At 41.7% G+C, this 17,579-nt stretch overlaps 1 protein-coding gene across 1 annotated transcript in view; it reads left to right on the plus strand.

Moving 5' to 3' along the window:
* The first annotated feature begins 16,436 nt into the window (after nt 1-16,436).
* Nucleotides 16,437-17,579, plus strand: part of KCNJ3 (potassium inwardly rectifying channel subfamily J member 3) — a 150,951-nt gene continuing 149,808 nt past the window's right edge. The window contains exon 1 of the mRNA XM_044242086.1: nt 16,437-16,520. The gene's annotated coding sequence lies outside the window, so the exon portion shown is untranslated. The remainder of the gene's footprint in view (nt 16,521-17,579) is intronic.

The raw sequence follows: 17,579 nt of genomic DNA on the forward strand, positions 1-17,579 counted from the left end.
GGGGTGGAGAAGCATCTTTCATGCCAATGGGACTCAAAAGAAGGCTGGGGTAGCGATTCTCATATCAGATAAATTAGACTTCAAACTAAAGACTGTAGTCAGAGATACAGAAGGACACTACATAATCCTTAAAGGGACTATCCACCAAGATGATCTAACAATTGTAAATATCTATGCTCCCAATATGGGAGCAGCCAATTACTTAAGAAAACTGTTAATCAAGATAAAGAGTCATATTGATATGAATACACTAATCGTAGGTGATCTTAACACGCCTCTTTCAGAATTAGACAGATCATCGAAGCAGAAAATCAATAAAGAAACAAGAGCATTGAACGACACATTGGACCAGATGGACCTCATAGATATATACAGAACATTCCACCCTAAAACAGCAGAATACTCATTCTTCTCAAGTGCACACGGAACCTTCTCCAGAATAGACCACATACTGGGTCACAAATCAGGACTCAGCCGATACCAAAAGACTGAGATTATTCCCTGCATATTCTCAGATCACAATGCTTTGAAACTGGAGCTCAATCACAAGGAAAAGTTCCGAAGGAACTCAAACACCTGGAAGCTAAAGACCACCTTGCTTAAGAATGCTTGGATCAACCAGGAGATCAAAGAAGAACTGAAACAATTCATGGAAACCAATGAGAATGAAGACACTTCGGTCCAAAACCTATGGGATACAGCAAAGGCGGTCCTAAGGGGAAAATATATAGCCATCCAAGCCTTGCTCAAAAAAACTGAAAAATCCAGAACACACCAGCTGTCTCTACACCTTAAAGAACTGGAGGATCAACAACAAATCAAACCAACTCCACACATAAGAAGGGAAATCATCAAGATTAGAGCTGAGATCAATGAGGGAGAAACCAGAGATACAGTAGAACGTATCAATGAAACTAGAAGCTGGTTTTTTGAAAGAATCAATAAGATCGATAAGCCACTGGCTACACTAATCCAAAAGAAAAGAGAGAAATCCCAAATTCATAAAATTATGAATGAAAGGGGAGAGATCACAACTAACACCAAGGAAGTAGAAACAATCATCAGAAGTTACTACGAACAGTTATATGCCAATAAGCTTAGCAACCTTGATGAAATGGATGCATTCCTGGAAAAATATAAACTACCAAAATTGAACCAGGAAGAAATCAACAACCTGAATAGACCGATATCTAATAACGAGATTGAAGCAGTGATCAAAAATCTCCCAAAAAACAAGAGCCCAGGACCTGACGGATTCCCTGGGGAATTCTACCAAACCTTCCAAGAAGAAATAACACCTATTCTCCTGAAGCTGTTTCAAAAAATTGAAGCAGAAGGAAAACTTCCAGACTCTTTCTATGAAGCCAGCATTACCCTGATCCCCAAACCAGGCAAGGACCATACCAAAAAGGAGAATTTCAGACCAATATCACTGATGAATATGGATGCTAAGATTCTCAACAAGATCCTAGCCAACAGGATCCAACAACACATTAAAAAGATTATCCACCATGATCAGGTGGGATTCATCCCTGGGCTACAAGGATGGTTCAACATTCGTAAATCAATCAATGTGATACAACAAATTAATAGGAGAAGAGAGAAGAACCACATGGTCCTCTCAATTGATGCAGAAAAAGCATTTGACAAAATCCAACATCCGTTCCTGATTAAAACGCTTCAAAGTATAGGGATAGAGGGAACATTCCTGAACCTCATCAAATCTATCTATGAAAGACCCACAGCAAATATCATCCTCAATGGGAAAAAGCTTGCAGCCTTCCCGTTGAGATCAGGAACAAGACAAGGATGCCCACTTTCACCACTCTTGTTCAACATAGTATTAGAAGTCCTAGCAACAGCAATCAGACAACAGAGAGAAATAAAAGGTATCCAAATTGGTAATGAAGAAGTCAAACTCTCTCTCTTCGCAGATGACATGATTCTTTATATGGAAAACCCAAAAGACTCCACCCCCAAACTACTAGAACTCATACAGCAATTCAGCAGCGTGGCAGGATACAAAGTCAATGTGCAGAAATCAGTGGCTTTCTTATACACTAACAATGAAAATACAGAAAGGGAAATTAGAGAATCGATTCCATTTACTATAGCACCAAGAACCATAAGATACCTGGGAATAAACCTAACTAAAGAGGTAAAGGATCTATACTTGAGGAACTATAGAACACTCATGAAAGAAATTGAAGAAGACACAAAAAGATGGAAGACCATTCCATGCTCTTGGATCGGAAGAATAAACATCGTTAAAATGTCTATACTGCCTAGAGCAATCTATACTTTTAATGCCATTCCGATCAAAATTCCACCGGCATTCTTCAAAGAGCTGGAGCAAATAATCCAAAAATTTGTATGGAATCAGAAGAGACCCCGAATCGCTAAGGAAACGTTGAAAAACAAAAATAAAGCTGGCGGCATCACCTTACCCGATTTCAAGCTTTATTACAAAGCTGTGATCACCAAGACAGCATGGTACTGGCATAAAAACAGACACATAGACCAGTGGAACAGAGTAGAGAGCCCTGATATGGACCCTCAACTCTATGGTCAATTAATCTTCGACAAAACAGGAAAAAATATACAGTGGAAAAAAGACAGTCTCTTCAATAAATGGTGCTGGGAAAACTGGACAGCTATATGTAGAAGAATGAAACTCGACCATTCTCTTACACCGTACACAAAGATCAACTCAAAATGGATAAAAGACCTCAACGTGAGACAGGAATCTATCAGAATCTTAGAGGAGAACATAGGCAGTAATCTCTTCGATATCAGCCACAGCAACTTCTTTCAAGATACGTCTCCAAAGGCAAAGGAAACAAAAGCGAAAATAGACTTCTGGGACTTCATCAAAATCAAAAGCTTCTGCACAGCAAAGGAAACAGTCAAAAAAACAAAGAGGCAACCCACGGAATGGGAGAAGATATTTGCAAATGACAGTACAGACAAAAGGTTGATATCCAGGATCTATAATGAACTCCTCAAACTCAACCCACACGAAACAGACAAACACATCAAAAAATGGGCAGAAGATATGAACAGACACTTCTCTAATCAAGAAATACAAATGGCTATCAGACACATGAAAAAATGCTCATCATCATTAGCCCTCAGGGAGATTCAAATTAAAACCACATTGAGATATCACCTTACACCAGTTAGAATGGCCAAAATTAACAAAACAGGAAACAACATGTGTTGGAGAGGATGTGGAGAAAGGGGAACCCTCTTACACTGTTGGTGGGAATGCAAGTTGGTGCAGCCTCTTTGGAGAACAGTGTGGAGATTCCTCAAGAAATTAAAAATAGAGCTTCCCTACGACCCTGCAATTGCACTCCTGGGTATTTACCCCAAAGATACAGATGTCGTGAAAAGAAGGGCCATCTGTACCCCAATGTTTATAGCAGCAATGGCCACAGTCGCCAAACTATGGAAAGAACCAAGATGCCCTTCAACGGATGAATGGATAAGGAAGATGTGGTCCATATACACTATGGAGTATTATGCCTCCATCAGAAAGGACGAATATCCAACTTTTGTAGCAACATGGACGGGACTGGAAGAGATTATGCTGAGTGAAATCAGTCAAGCAGAGAGAGTCAATTATCATATGGTTTCACTCATTTGTGGAGCATAACCAATAGCATGGAGGACAAGGGGCGTTAGAGAGTAGTAGGGAATTTGGGTAAATTGGAAGGGGAGGTGAACCATGAGAGACTATGGACTCTGAAAAACAGTCTGAGGGGTTTGAAGTGGCGGGGGGGTGGGAGGTTGGGGTACCAGGTGGTGGGTATTATAGAGGGCACAGCTTGCATGGAGCACTGGGTGTGGTGAAAAAATAATGAATACTGTTTTTCTGAAAATAAATAAATTGGGAAAAAAAAAAAAAAAAAAAAAAAAACTTGAAAGAGTTAAGTATATGCAATCTCATTGTTGTTGTTAACCTTTTTTTTTTTTTAATTGCTACTTGATCCTGGCATTTTCTTTTACAATTAATGCACCGTCTACCATCCAACACATTTTTTAGAGGAATCTTCTGGTGATCACTGATTACTATTGATGTGCAAGTCCAGATCTGATCAAATAACATGATTTTCCCCTTTTCCTGTTCTGCCTCCTCTTAGGAAATGGAAGGTGTCCCAACAGAGAAAACAAAACAAAAGGACCTCAAACTTCTTTATACTGCCAACTCTGTCACTTTTCTTGGGTCCTGCTTGAGGAACAGCATATGGTACGTCTCTCCTGGGCATTTCAATCTCCAGCTATGACATGCCCTATCCATATTCTGAAACTGGGGTCAAATCCACTCCATCCCACAGCAGTTAGGGTAGGCATTCATTGGAAATCCTGATGCTCAGAAACCAAGTGTTTTCAAAACAACTCTCTCCTGCAGTGTTAATATTTTTTTCATAAGTGTACCAAAACATGTTTTTTATACACAACATTTTCTCCACACAATTCTTAATGAAACAGATTACTCTTTCTTTGTTAAGGATACCATCAGCTCTTCTTCACACCTGCACATTTGTAATATTCATGCATTATATTAGGCCATTAGTGCCTGGATGAGAGACATTCTGTGTAACAGGTAACCTATGGCAGAGTTGTTCATCCCTCTGTGACTAAGGCTTTGCTACCGGCTTCTGGGCCTTGTTCTTTCTTCTCTTCAAAGGAATGAACAACTTTCATGAGGGTTTCAAGTCCCTCAAGGAATTCATTTTCATCATGTTGGTCTTATCATTCATCTAAATGTCAGAGAATCTTAGAAGATGACATGGTTTGGGATGAAGCTGGCATTTCTCTCTTACTCCACCTCCTTTCTATTCTATTCTATTCTATTCTATTCTATTCTATGAATTCCAGAGAATCATAGAGGATAGACTATGTTCCTCAGAGCCCTGAAGTTTCTGAGCTTTCCTAGGACCACCAGAAGAAAGGAGGGAAGATCTAAGCGGGTGGGATTCTGTGTCCCAACCCAGCTTCAGTGAGGGTAGCTCTGCTTTTATCTGTTTTATTTTTCCTCCTTCAAAAGTTTTCTTAAGAGGTCTAAGAATTTTATCTGCCCCTACCTTCAATCACAGTTTTAGAAGGTGCTTAGAGTAATGAGTTACTTAGCCCTGGTCACTAGTAATAGCAACCTTGTTACTGGTGCAGCCAATTGTAACTTCTTGCAAATAGATGGTGAATAATATAAAATTTTGAGAAATGTACTTTCAATGTAAAATATTTCTTCCCCTCACACTCTCATCATAAGAGTTACATGAAGCTAATATATTACATATAAGTGTCCTTGCTTTGTCCTTGCTCTACAATGAGTGCATGAAGGTGTTTCTCAGGAAATTACACACACAGACACACACACACACACACACACACACACACACACGCACACACACACTGCTACAATTTTTTGTCTTTATTTGTGCATCCCCTGAAGTTATAGCTTTTCATACTGTTTGCAAGGCATGTAGTATTGAAGTATCAGTGACACTTTGTATAGTACAGCTATTCTGCCTTTAAATGGCACCAATAAATGTGCATTATTATGTTAGGTGGGTTTACTTTCTCAAGTCATTATTTGAAACACTGTGCTAATGTTTCTGGATAGTTCTTTGCATAGCTGTTTCACTGGCCTGGCCTAGCCCAACTCTGAATTTTAAACTGTTCCTTTCTTCAGTTGTGTCTCTGAACACAACACAGAACACAAGAAAGGTTAATGGGGGGAAATGCTGATTAGGATCATCTGTTTGACTTAGGAAAATGTTTTTAAATGAATCACCCACACAAAATAAAAAATAAAGCAAGGGTCACCTGGGAGCCCTATTGGCCCTTACTGTACTATTCCAGCTCAGTTTGAACCTTATCCAGTGCAAGTCCTCTAAGAGATTTCTCTGTTTTTAGGGACTAATTTCTTCCTGCATATCTTTACCTTTCAGCTCTTACACCTGCAAGAACCACCTTGGCTTTGCCTTGTATCAGGTCAGTGGATCCCAGGCACATCTTTGGCATCAAACCCAATCATCAAACAGATGAGCTTTGTAAATGACTGTCATGGGGAGGGGTCACCTCCCCGAGTGGAAGGCCTCCCATCCCAGTGCTAATGCCACTTGACTCTTTTCTTTCTTCCTCTTTCTTCTCCCCTCCAAGACTAACAAGCAATTCTTGAGTTTTTACCACTCACAGATGTTCCAGAATCTGCCCAAACACTTTCCTTCATAAGAAGAGTTTTGGTGAATGGATCTTTCACCATTTTATCACAGAGAAAAATTAAGAAACGTTTTGTTTTGCTGTGCTTCTAGTAGTAGTTTTGTTGCCCCTGAGAGTAGGAGGGGACCATTTTTTGTTGGGCTGGCAAGAAGCCAATTTGTTTCTTATATGAAGGCAAGCACTTGGGTGAGGTGGGGTGGGGTGGTAAATGGCTCTTCTCCATTACTTCTCCATAGGCAAAGATATCCTGAGTAAATGAAGGTACTAATTAAATTATGAATAGCAGAGTCAGTGTTGGGTCACTTCAGATACAGGCAACAAAAGAGAAGAGTAACACAATGAGAGAGAGTAGGGAATAAACGCAAGCATCCTCTTATTTTTGTTGAGTTGAGGTGAAGAAACACAGTATGTAACTTATGAGCCTACAAGGTTGTAAAGAAAGGTGGAAACATGAGAAGTGTTTTGAATTAAATTTTATTTTCATTTTAGTACATGTCTGTGTCTATAAAATCATTTGTGGGCTATAGTAAATTGGAAATTCTCCATGTGGATTTGCCCTTCATTTAAAGATAATTTTAAAACTTATTTGCTTTTCATTGAATTTGAAACTATCTTGTGCTACATATTAGGCTGCATGATTTATGTAAGTTTCCTCTTCTAATTCTCACATCAGACTACATCAAAGAAGTAGAACCTATTTCTATCTCATTTTAATAATGAGAAAAGCCAAGCCCAGAGAGGTTAGGAAATTGCCTAGGATCACACAGCTAGAAACTTCAAAGCAAGGTTTCATACTCCAACATTTCTATAGCAACATCAAAGGTCTTACTCAAGATCCTAAAAGCCATAGGGATTTAGGTGACTTTGAATTGTGTTTTGAGCATGGTATGTGTCAGTATGATTAGTAGAGTGGTATGTTAGTAGAATGTTAACCCTAATAAAACAGTACCTTTTAACCATTCTCTAATACATGCAATGTATGATAACAGATTTATAATAACGTGACCATTTACCTGACTAATTTGATAAAATATTTTCACAATACATGGTTTTGTGCTAATGATTGACACTATGCCTCTTACTCCTCAATAAGTACTCATCTTTGGAACAGAAGATGATATGGGATTTGGGAATGATCAATGGCCTGAATACCTTAGCCATTTTGTGTATACATCGCAAAGACTTTATCATTGTGTCATTTGGTTTGTTCTGTGTTATCCAAACTTCATTAGTAATTGCAGTCTCCTCCAAACATGTGGACTCTAAATTCAATTCCAGAAGAAGGAACATTTTGAAACAGTGAGCAAATAAAGAAGAAAAATAAATGGCACTTTTCTTTCAGTAATACTATCTACTGGATAACAGAGTTCACAAATGCATGTTAATTCCTAAATGATTTGCTTTAAGTTGTTCAGTCAATATTTTTCTTTCAGGACAATTAAAACAGTATTTACTATGTTGGCTACTGGTAACGTATCTAATTTAATGGCACAACTGAAATGAATTCTGATGTCTACATTGTCCTTCATCTATGTTACCTCTCACAATTGGTATGCAACCTTTCTCAGCCATAGAGGCAGCCTTGTCATTCATTGGTGTTGTCAAGAAGCATAAATAATCACCACGCGACATTTTGACACAAGGGTTTATTTAGTGATGTTTGCATTCTGACATTGACAGAATATGTGAGGACATTTCATCAACAGCAACTCCAGCCTCACGGAATGCAAAAAAAGAAGATGCCCATTACTGAGAGCTGGGACTAGGCTTTGACCACCATCTCCCGCCCCCGCCCTTTACATCTTTCTTCTTTCTCTCCCCTTTGCTAATTGCTGCATTTTTATTCTCTGATTTTACTAAAAAGAACTCACTGAAATAACTTTCTTTCTACAGGTAGAGAAAATCAGTTATTATTTGGTCATTTCACAGCATAGTTTGTCTTTTTTTAATCTGGATGCAAAAGGAAACTTTGTGTGAAACAAAAACAATGCTGATATGTAAATGTTGAACAGCAGGCCTTCTTTATGTTCTGTGTATAATGGAGTGCTAACACCCATCCACTCCTTTTAACAGAGAAAGTCACTAATTTAAAAAAAAAAATCTGTCAATCATCTCAGCTCTGTTTGGCTTTCCTATTAGTAGATAAAGAGGAGAGAAGGAAAAAGAGTGGCTTTAGAGAATTATTACTTTTAATTACTTTTAATGATTACTCCAAATACCAAGATATTTCTAGAGCCATGGTATTATTATCTATGGGGCCATAGTCCATAGGAAGAAGCTCCCTACAAATGAATTGGATAACATTTTTGCTTTTTTTCCCCTTAATTTTTACTTTGAGATCATTTTTGAACAATTGCAACTTAACTAGAAATTTGAATGGTTTTAAGCACCTACTTTGTTGGTTGGAAGGGGCAGTGGGGAGGGAGGGGAACCACAAAACAAAGAAGTGGTTTAATGCATTCTCACTCCACCCTGAAACTAATCCCCAAGGCCTCCTCTGTCATTTTGTGGGCAACATGAAAATGATTTACTGGGTAATCACTAACATGGGTGAGTTTACATTGTCATTTTACCAAGTGAACGCCAATCAGTCATTCCCGGAGACAAGCTAAAAAAATAAAAAAATAAAAAAAAATAAATAATTTGTGTGTTTTCCCCGAATAAAATCTGGGAGGAAATCTAGAAATAAGCGTGTATAAAAATGACATGCTGGTTTCTCATAGTTATTGTTTTTGTTTCTGTAATTCTTCCCCCTCTCCCGAATAATCACATAATGTAAACAAATGACCCAGTGTGCCCATCCCAGCTTAACTACTGGACAATGTGGTCACAGTTTCCCCAGTGTTCTTCCACAGGTTCATTAGTAATCGTTGTGAGAATTTTAATTTTTGTCTTCTTCTTCTTTGCTCTCGTCTTCCCTTTCTTTTCTTCTTCCCTCCCTCCTCTCTTTTTACCTTTTTGAATTCAGGACAGTATGATAAACAGTAGAGAAGAGGGACAGTAAAGGCAGACTTCTTACAACTCACATGCACGTCCACACAAAGCAGTAGAAATATTATTGATAAAGAAATTTAAAACATTTATGGGCTTTAGAATTTGGTGGCCTCAGATTCTTCCATTTGTGTTCACAATTTAGGATTGCGGGTGGTAGGACTGGGTTCAACTGCAGTCAAGTCACAATGTGCCCTGCTTGGGCCCCGTGCCTTTCCAATGAGGGGAAGAGCCTCCTGCACATGGAGGTTTGGTCCGTAAATGGTGGACTCTGGTGATGTGAGAGTGTGGGCACCATGGCTCACTAATCCCCAGGATCTCTCTTTGGTGCCAAAGGATGAAGGCTTTCTGAGGATGAAGACTTCTGAGGAGTGGGGAGGAAGTGAGGTGTGGGGAGGGAAGATTGATGGAACTCCCATGTGTGACATTTCTCAGGGAAGCTCTTCTACTATTAGACCTGAGTTCCCACAGATCCGTGTTTCTCCATTCTTGCTGTTCTGCCACAGTCGCCAAGGCAGCTTTTGAAAAATACTGATGGCTGGGCTCTATGCCCACAGAATCTGATATAATTATCTGGGGCAATTCTGATGCATAGCTAGGAACTATAAACAGGGCAATCAGATTTCAGAAAATTCTATTCCTCATTCTTCCTTCCTTTCTAGCCTGGGGTTACATGCTGGGAAATATTTGAGTTCTGTTCACCGTCGCTTTGTCATCCACGGTCTTTGTGACTTCTTTATTTTCCTACCCTGTGCTATGGGCCAATTGCTTCATTACTCCTGTCTCTCCTCATCCTTTGTGCAGTTTTAATGAAGATTCAGTACTGGAAGATGCTAAAAGGTATAATATTTTTCTTTCAGGAGAATTATAGTAGCATTTAGCGTGTTGGCTACTGGTAACATATCTAATTAAATGCCACGACTGAAATGAATTCTGATGTCTGTATTGTCCTTCATCTATGTTACCTCTCACAATTAGTATGTAGCCTTTCTCAGCCAGAGAGGCAGCCTCGTTATTCATTGGTGTTGTCAAGAAGCATATATATGTATGTATGGTCCTATTTTCTACCAGACTTTAAGCAAAGTCAAATCGACGTGGCCATTAGCTATTACCCCTCTAATCGCCCCCCCACTCCCCACCCAGACTCCTGATTCTACCAGATTCATGTGATTCAGACAAAACTGAAGATTTAGGCATACATTCTTCATCAGTTGGTTGGATTATATTAGCATTTCTGGATATTTGTAACAAAACTTCTGGAAAGACACTGATAGATTCTACGTTTCTACTCTGGCAGCCAAGGAGTTGTGCTTCTTGATCTTTCTTCAAGAAGAACTTGCCTTTCTGCTGGAAGAAGTGTGTTTAGCTGAAGGCCTCCAGCTACAGCAACTTTCCAAATCTGATGTAGCATTCTGCAGAAGTCATGTCCTTCTGAGGGTAGTCCCCAGACAATGACAGCTCAGTGGGCCCCTTAGGACAGGCCCATCCCTGCCCCATATGGTACTACTCCAATGGGGGACCTTTGCTCTGGAGCTCCCCATTGGGTTGGCCAAAACTTTATCAAATCTGCACCATAGCTATAGCATCACTCTACTCAATTCTGCCTCCTCTGACCTTTCCTTTCCCTGGTGTCCAATCAGCACGATGGTATATGGGCTCTTTCTGCTTCATCCTGTTCCTTTCCTTTTAGCTTTTATGGATGTTGCCCCTAAAAAGACTTTTGCACACCTAGCTTTGTCTCAGTATCTGCTTCCAAGGTAAACTGTATTGACACAATCTATCAATCTTCTTTAACATTTTAAAATAAAATTACACAATTTGCACTTTTTATTTTCTGGTCTTGGAAAATAATTCCAATCTTTTCTGTGTACACCAACACAGAAAATCAGAGTGAAAAAAATCTACTCCACCAACTCCAAAATACTACTGGTTGTATTTTTTTCTCCCAGTATTTTAACCTATGTTTGTAAGGTTCTATAAAATGAGCAGAAATTATTTCTCCTCTTGGAAATCTTGTCATTAAAAATAAATCTGCAGATTTCTAAAATAAAATCATTTAGATTGAAGTAATTTAATGCTCCACAAAATGTAAGTGATGCCAGTTTGTTAGGTTTGGAAAATTCAGAATAGCTAGAGAAGTTTATTTCCTGAAAAGAATTGTTTCTCTGAATGTTAACAACAATCCTCTTCAGGTACTTGCCACATTGTATTAACCATTATTCTTGCTGTTAATATTTTGGTTGGCATGACTTTGTCCTAATTTCTGACCTGTACAACCCTTGGCATGGTGCTAGGCACGTGGTTTGTGTATGTTGAGTATTAAACTAAACAACATTCTTGTACGTATTTTGATATCTGGGACCTCATTGTTGTTCTCAGGGAAGAAAGAGAGCCTTGGTAAATGGAACTTTGACTGACATGGATAAAGATGGGAATTTATTATTTTTCCTTGATGCTCTGCCTACAAACCCTAGGGGCTGACAAAATAAACATCATCATTATTATTATTTTTAACAGAGGTTGAGTTCTGGAAGGTTCTTTTAAAAGCCCTTATTCTTTCATAAACCAGAGTACTCCCAGGTACAGGGTTGAAGTAAAGAGAAGGTTTAAGTCAGGAAAACCTTGTTAAATAAATGGCTTCCAAGTGACAATGGCGTTTTGCCTTTCTCTGAATCCTCAGGCAGAGGCCAGGGTTTGGAGCCAAGATTAAGGGCTAGATGAGTCATCCACCATGGTATGGCAATGCCTCTCTCTTCCCAAGTCTGTGCAATCAAATCTCCAACTGATTTCTCCTTTTCATTTTTTTCCTCCTCTTTTTGGCAAGAGAGAAAATAACTTCAGTATTCTTTTTTTAGGAGGGTTAAAAAAAAAAAAGTAACACCATTCTATTGCCAAAAATTGCATATAGAATTTCAAAGGGTGACCTCTTCCCAGATATAGCAGAACTTATGGTGGCAATGGAATATGTCACCTTTGAAACATAAGCACTTCAGATCCCCAAGCCTGCCCATGTCTTCATTGTACTTTGGAGAATGATAGGATTAGGAGTAAAGGGATATTAAATATAATGTCATTTTCACCTGAGAGTAATTAATGTTTCTGGCAATGCTGACTCTCACATGGTAGGAGTTGCAGTGACAATAAGTGAGTGACGAAAAGAAGGGTCCAGGTGTGTGGTGATGTTCAAAGCCTTGCTTTTTTCACAGTTGGCCGATTAAGCCATTTTTAGAATTTGGACTTTTCAGGGGCAGAGGGTTTTTTCCTTTTACATTAAATATACTCTTCCCTACACTGTTCAGTTACATAATAGGGCGAGTGCCTGTGCAAAGTCATGCCTTTTAGTATTAAGACACAGACTCATATCCTTCATTTTTGAAGTTCTAGTTATTGGTGAAACTACTATCCTGGATACAGCAAATAAGATATTGCCAGAAGTACTTTCTGGGAAGAATAAGTATGAAGCTTGTTCTTAACTGTGTTTGTTGTTAAATATAGCCTTGATTCCCCTTCTCTGACGACTTGCCCCTACCCCAAGAACTGTGGCACAGTCTGTTTATAATCTACTGCCCTATCTTTAAATGTTAGGCTATAAATGCTTGTGTATGCTGTAGTTATATTTTCCAGAATTTTCTGGCCTTGTGGCCTTGGCTGAAATTGTGTGCCTCTCCTTGCTTTGACCCACTGTGTTTACAGTGTTTCTACTTCAGTTCATCAGACAGCACCTGATTAGGTGGCCTTCTGTCATCCGTCTATTCCCCACACATCCTGCCTGGCCTCAGCACAGTGGGGCTGGCTGCCCTCCAGAATGTCATCATGGAAGCAGCTGTCCTAACAGGGGAAGATGAGTTTTGTTCATCTTTAAACATTTCCAAGGAGTTGCACTCAATGTCACAAACAGGTCAAAGGCTCAGCCACATTTAAAGTGGGATGTGATGGCATCCCGAAAAATATGTAACATATCAGGCCATACTGCTCCTCTAAGAGAATAAGGACCTTACAATGGGCAGTCGGGTTTTGAACTCCCTGCTCTGCCATCTTCCTAGCTAGGTAAATACTAACTATATAAAGTTCCAAGCACATTGCCTGACACATTAAAGTAAGCTAAACACATTGCAGTTCTCTCTAAATTTTTATTAATTATTTGCCACGAGCAAGGAAATGTTGGGGATCCAGAGTATTGGGCAGTAGCAAAATATTAAGAGGTGTGATATAGTCAGGATGCCTACCATTGTATTAGGGAAATATTGGTGAATTTTGATTTCAAATACAGACTGGAGAGTAAAAATAAATAAATAAACACAGACATACATACATAACACATTGCAAATCTAGGGGAATGAGAATTCAGAGAAGAGGTAGATCACTGTTAGGGGCAGAATAATCATGGAGGGGCGGCACTTGAAATAAAAGCTGAAGAAATCCTTCCCGGCTCAGCACACATCATCATCAGTGATGATGATTTGAACTTTGCAGGGACAGAAAAAGGGTATTTATGTGACAAGAAAGAAGGTGAGCGAATGAAGTTAATGTAGAGTATGATTGGGAAACTGCCAGGAGTCAAAACTGGCTGGAGTAGAACCCACACTAAAGGGAAGGTGGGAGATGATTTTGGAAAGACAGATAAGGCCAAATTTGGAGGCCCTTAGATCTCAGCCTGCATGAGAAGCATGGCAGAGTGGAAGGAGACCCTGGCTGTTGAGCAGGAATCCTATACTCCTTTCTAGGCACCAGATAAGGGATGGTAGAGTACCCACATTCTGGAGATGCATTGCTCTGGGTTCAAATCTCAAGGTCTCCACTTCTCGACTCTGTGACATTGAGCAACTTTATTTTCTCTTTCCAGCTTTGAGTTGCTTCTTTGTGAAGTGAGAGGATTAGACTTGACCATGTCTCTCAACATATAAAGTTATTTGTTTTTAAGTTCACTTGTTGGAAAATGGCAAAGGGTTTCATAGGGAAGTATTTTTTGAAAGGTGGGAGTGCATAAGATTTTGGAAATGAAATAATCAAATGAAATAATCAGAGAACTCTTTGGTTTCCATTCTACTGCTAAGTTTATATGGTTCTAAGGAGATAGATTTAGTAATACTGTCTAGGACAGTTTGAAGGAGCAAAAGACTGAGGACAAGAAAATCATTTGACTTGGGACTTAAAGTCAAATGGGGATTTGAAGAAAACATTTTTTAAAGAGAGAGGGGGAAATCATGAGAGATATCGTAGCAATACAATACCTTTGGCAGGTCATTGAATATCAGTTCCAAAGTTAACAAGCATGGAAAATATTGCTTTTTAAAAAGGGACACATTCTTTTATATTAAATCCTATCATTGATTTAGTGATGACTTTCAATTCTGTATCATTCAGGGAGAGTTTCAGTGTACATGGAGTTCCTAGTGATACAGATTGGTACATTTGTTATAGATTGGCATATCTGTTATTGATTCAACAAATATTTATAGTGACCCAACTATGTGACCAGTAGTGTTTCAGGATTTAGGGACGTAGCAGTGAACAAGACAGAACAAGAACAAGAACAGACAGAGTTCTTGTCCCTCTAGAGCCTACATGCCAGGACAGTGATGGGGGGTGGGGTGGAGGAGGAGAGAATGAACGAATGAAGAAAATGGCAGCTAGGAAAATAAAATGTAGATGAACCAAGCTGTGTGATGGGGGTGCCTGGGAGGCAGCCAAGGCCTCGCTGAGGAGAATGCTTTCAGGTTGAGAGCTGGGGGACTAGAGGAGCCAGCAACGCAGAACAGCAGGTCAAAAACACTGCAAGAAGAGAGAACAAATAGGCCAAAGGCACAAGGATAGGGCTTACGCCTCTGTAGGTTTCAGGAATTGAAAGAAGCCAGCCTGGCAAAGGCAGAAGGAGTTAGGGGGAGAGTAGTCTGAAATGAGAAGGGAATATATGTGTTAGTAACAGCAGGGGGCCAACCCCCAAAACTCATTCCTAATCTCCTGGCCTTGTTGCAACTTTGCAGCCCAGTATATAATATCCTTCACAGCAAAAATAGTTAATAAAACCAACATTAGGAAAATGTTAAAATTCAGTTTTTCTAGAGCAGAAGATTGGGGCCCAAAGATGTTTAGCTATTTGCTCAAGGTCACAGAGTTTGTACATGGCAAGGCCAGGACTCAAGTCAGGTCTTATGATTGCAGACCCACAGCAGTTTCCACTTCCCACAGTGTCACTTTCCCTTCTTATGTAACCTTAAAGAATAACAGAGTTACTGACCTCTTATCAGAGAGCCTGCAGGAGAACACTCTGTAACTTGGGATAGATGACAAATGACAGAGAGAGACCAAAGGACAGTGAGAGTTCTGTACTTACGGCCGAAAAGGTGCAAGGCTTACGGGCACTAGGGTTTAGGGCTGGAGAGGTAGAAGAGAGCACCTATTGGCAGAGAACTAGTAGGATGATTAGGTACTAATTTTCATTTGCATGTGAGTCTTACAGCAAGCCCTTTGCTTTTATAACACCACAATTTGATGATTTTCCAAGAAGAACCATTTCATGTATCTGAACTGAATGGAGCATGCCATAAGGTACAATGGCATTTTAAAGCGAACATGAAATGTGGTAAATAAGCTGGTATTTACACATGGGCGCTATATTAACTATTTCTGCACTTTGCCCTTCCATTAAGTTAACTGTCAGGCTCCGGATCATTAAAGTCCAGTTTTCCTCCCTCCTTTTCAGCCACACATTAACTGTGGACATTCTGAGCATTTCTAATAGAGCCATTTTCAGAAAGAATTGTGAATTTTCTTATTAGTGTCCCCCCTCCCTTCCGTTCCCATCCTAAGGACCCCCGTGCTTCTTGCAACTCTGAGTTCTGAACATGCCCATGGTGGAGGCAGTTGGTTTCTCTGTTTATGGTGCATCTCCGGATCCACGCATCGGTTTAGATGAGAGCCCTAGTTACAGAGACGTATTATTACTTCTTTCAGAGGACAGCATACGCGGCTTGCTGGGGGCTTTCTGACCTGAGGCAGGGGGCGAAGAAGGAGAGTTGGCAGGCTTTGGGGAGCGGATCTAGAGTTGTTCCTCATTGGAGGGGCTCGCTTTTTCCTGAGCTGTCAGACACTGCGGGCTCAACTGAGGCGCGGAGGTGCAATTCAGGCTGGTGGAACAGCGGGGGAAGGCAGGGACAGGCGGGGCTAGCGCGGCTCTGCAGCTGATCACACGCACCAGCGCATACACCGCTCTCCCGCCGCCCCTGCTCGCGCCTCGCATCTTACCCGGAGCCACCGAGGCGCGGACAGGGAGTGGGGGACCCAGGAGGGAAGAGGCAAAGGTAGGCACCGTGAAGCAGAAGAAGGGCTGAAGCGGCGCTGGTTTTTAACCTGAAAGTCTGACCCGCAGCTCGAGGCTCGAACCCTTTACGGCAGCACCGCGGTAGCCTGCTAAGAGAGCACGGCGCCAAGGAACCCTCAAGTCCCGCGCCCAAGTCAGTCCGTGAGGGCGCTCCAGGGTCCTCCTGGTGGGGGCAGCGTGGTGCCCTCAGGGAGGTGCGGAGCTTGGGGGACCTGCGTTGGTGCCCACCGTGGTGCACCAGGAAAAGTGGGGGTGAGGAAAACAGCCTTGAGCGCGGAGTGCGAGGCCAGGCTGCCGCTGCCTCCCGCTGCGCCTCCTCCTGCCCTCTCCCGGTGGGTGAGTGCTCCGGTTTCGCGCACCGCCGCGTCTCCGCTGGCCGCGGGGGCGGCCTGGGGGCCCTTGAGAGTCGGCCGGAGGGCCCTGGGGGCGCCCGCGGAAACTCAGCAGCCCGCCGACGCAAGGCGGGCGCGTCTCTGGAGTCCGGAGCCCGGGACTCTGAGCCCGGAGGGCGTGGGTGGGGGGGTGTTGCACCGGTGCCCGGCAGACATGCCTCTGGGCGGGATTTTGGCCAAAAGATAGGAGGCGGGAGTGCCGTGGGGAGCCGGGAGCGGTTCCGGGGGGCGGGCGATCGGGGAGCGGCGGGGAGGGGGGAGGGTCTGGTCCGAGCAGGTAGCGCAGTTTCGGCAGCCTGGCGAGTTGGCAGGTGGGGTGGGACTAGCCTGTCAACTCATTAATTTTTAAAAAGTCAGTTTGGGAGGGCTGCAGCGTAGTCGGGAGGGCTGTGGCAAGGCGAAAGGTGGCCCGGGATGCCGATGGTGGGGGAAGAAAAGAGAAGCCTCGAAAAGCTTGGAGGCAAAATTGCGCTTGGGTTCCTGGTCCTTGCATCCATCCTGCCTTGAGTGCGGGAGAACACTTTCTTGTGTTAAGACTCAGCTTGGAGAGAAAGCCTCCGTCCCGGGGGAAGAGAGGAGTCCGCAGGGGGCAAAGAGCGCAGCTACCTGCCGGGTGCGCCCCCCACCCCGGGCGCGCTCGCTTTTGT

The sequence above is a fragment of the Neovison vison genome, chromosome 3, assembly GCF_020171115.1.
Source record: "Neovison vison isolate M4711 chromosome 3, ASM_NN_V1, whole genome shotgun sequence".
Classification (NCBI taxonomy): domain Eukaryota; kingdom Metazoa; phylum Chordata; class Mammalia; order Carnivora; family Mustelidae; genus Neogale; species Neogale vison.